Consider the following 2,571-nt stretch of genomic DNA (forward strand, 5'->3'; position numbering starts at 1 on the left):
GATTTTGGTTTCTCACAATATCTGAAAGTTATCTGTAGAAAATTTCATTAAAGCATCCGTTTAATTGAAAGCTACGAGGAAACAAAATAAGCGGGGATACACTTGGGAAAGTGTGCCCTGGCGATCCTTTGGTGTTGGTATCCAAAGGATCGATATAAGGAGACGTCCATATATATATATATACACACATTCCACATTCATGTGTACATGAATATGTAACAAAATTGCTTAAAAATCAATGACGACTTTTATGTCCAAGTAAGACCATCATTGACAATTAAAAGAATTGTCTCTGACAAGGACTCTTTCACATAGATGGGCAGTGACATATTCCTTGTAAAATCCACAGTGACATGCATATATGATATAACATACTATGTAATATATATAATTCATCTATAGATTTGCCGGTATGATAATGGCTTGAGAAGAAGAATCGAAAGAAAAAAGAAAAGAAAAAAAGGTTACGGTCTATTTAAACTTACCGTTTGAATCAGCCGAAGTGAACTGAGATAAAGCGGAAGAGATTTGAAGTGAGAAATGATCGAGCCGGGGGTTTATATAAGGACTGCTCTCAATCAAGAGATAAAAAAAAATTTTCCATTCAATCAAACTCTTCCTCCCGCAACAACACACATAAGCGCAGACACAAACACACACTTATACATAAACACACATATGTATAGATAGATACATAGGTGTGTATAAGGATGGGTGTTGGGGTGAGTGAGGCAACTCTGACAGTAAAAAAAGAGGAATGGGAAGGATTGTGGAAATGTAAGTCGGTCTACCTGCAGATTTGTAAGGAAAGGGGGAAGGGAGTAAAGATAGACAGGGAGATAAATAGATAAACAAAGAGAGAGAGAGAGAGTGAGAAAGAAAGAAAGAAAGAGAAAGAGGGAGAGATAGAGACAGAGAAAGAAAGAAAGAGAGAGAGAAGAATGAATGTTTTATATGTATAACCACACACACAAACACACTGACACATACGCACACGCACGCAACATTGTGTTTTAAGCGTGTGTGTATGTACGTATTCGTCTACGTGTGTATGTTTGCGTGCATGTATCTGTGTGTGTGTGTGTGTTTGCGTCCATGTATCTCTGTGTGTGTGTATGTGTGTGTGTGCATGTATCTGTGTGTGTGTGTGTGTGTGTGTGTGTGTGTGTTCGTACGTATGTCTCATCCTTCTAGAGAGAAGACAACCAGCTTGGGAAGATTACTCGACAGTCAGAGGCCAATAGCAAAATGTGTTGAGTGGAAAACTACTGGATATTAAAAATACTCTGATTGGGAAAATGAAGTGTGTTAGATGTATAATATTTTTTTTCATTTCTCTCTCAAGGTTCTTTCCTAAATAATTTACTAAACTGCGTCCTACAACATTCTCGAACTTTCTATGAACTCCACCACCACCATCACAGTCCCCTTATTCTTTCTTTATCGTCCTCTTTTTCTTTACCGGTCTCTACCTTTCTCTTTCTCTCTTTCTGTCTAATTGTCCCTCTGTCGTCTGCTCAGGCTTCTAACTATTTATGTATATAATATAATACTATCCATATCACGTCCTCACTTTGTTGTTTTTTTGTTTTTTTGTTATGGTTTTTTTTAACTATATATATATATATATATATATATACAATAAACATATCTAAACGTATAAACGTGCTGCATATGTATGCATGTTATATACACATAATATTAGTATACATGTATGTGTATATACATACATACACACATACACACACACACACACATACATATATATATGAGTAAATATTCAAATGAATATTTATATAGATATTTTTATTGTTATTATTATCAGCGGTAAATTTAAATAATTGATAATAATAACAACAAAAATATAGGTGGTTGCAAATAATAATAGCGTTAAATAATTAGAAAATGAAACTTATTATCATAATTAACTATAATTACAAGAGAGGGCACACGAGGCGCCTACCTGCTAGAAAGAGGAACTAAATCCTCAAGTAAACCACCGAATTACACTGAAATACACAACGGATCAACAGAAATCGGGCAAGGGAGTAAGGTTATCAAGAATCATTATAGAACAAAGCTGTAGAATGAAGAATCAGATATACTTGGCTCATGATTTCGAGTTCTGGCGAGTGTCTTAATTCTCCCCAGCAAGCATTACCGTATGAGAAAAGCGAACTCACTAAAGTCGTTATGAATTTGCAAAGGGCAGTTCATAACACCACGGATACCAACGAGGTGAGTTCGTTTTTCTCATACGGTATTGCTTGTTGAGGAGAGTTAAGGCGTTAGCCAGGCCTCGAAATCATGATCCAAGTAGATCTGATTATTCGTTCCGCAGCTTTTTTCTGTGATGATTCTTGATAATCCTTAATCCCTTGCCCGATTTCTGTTAATCCGTTGTGTATTTCAGAGTTATTCGATGGTTTACTGGATTTAGTTTCTCTTTCGAGCAGGTTGGCGCTTCGTGTGCCCTCTATTGTAATTATAGTTAATAATAATAATAATAATAATAATAATAATAATAATAATAATAATAATAATATATATATATATATATATATATATATA

General features: G+C 34.9%; 1 protein-coding gene across 1 annotated transcript in view; it reads right to left on the reverse strand.

Moving 5' to 3' along the window:
- Positions 1–669, reverse strand: part of LOC106868322 (acidic amino acid decarboxylase GADL1) — a 24,017-nt gene extending 23,348 nt beyond the window's left edge. Inside the window, exon 1 of the mRNA XM_014913514.2 lies at positions 486–669. The gene's annotated coding sequence lies outside the window, so the exon portion shown is untranslated. The remainder of the gene's footprint in view (positions 1–485) is intronic.
- Positions 670–2,571: the final 1,902 nt, after the last annotated feature.

This window comes from Octopus bimaculoides, chromosome 6 (genome assembly GCF_001194135.2).
Source record: "Octopus bimaculoides isolate UCB-OBI-ISO-001 chromosome 6, ASM119413v2, whole genome shotgun sequence".
Taxonomy (NCBI): domain Eukaryota; kingdom Metazoa; phylum Mollusca; class Cephalopoda; order Octopoda; family Octopodidae; genus Octopus; species Octopus bimaculoides.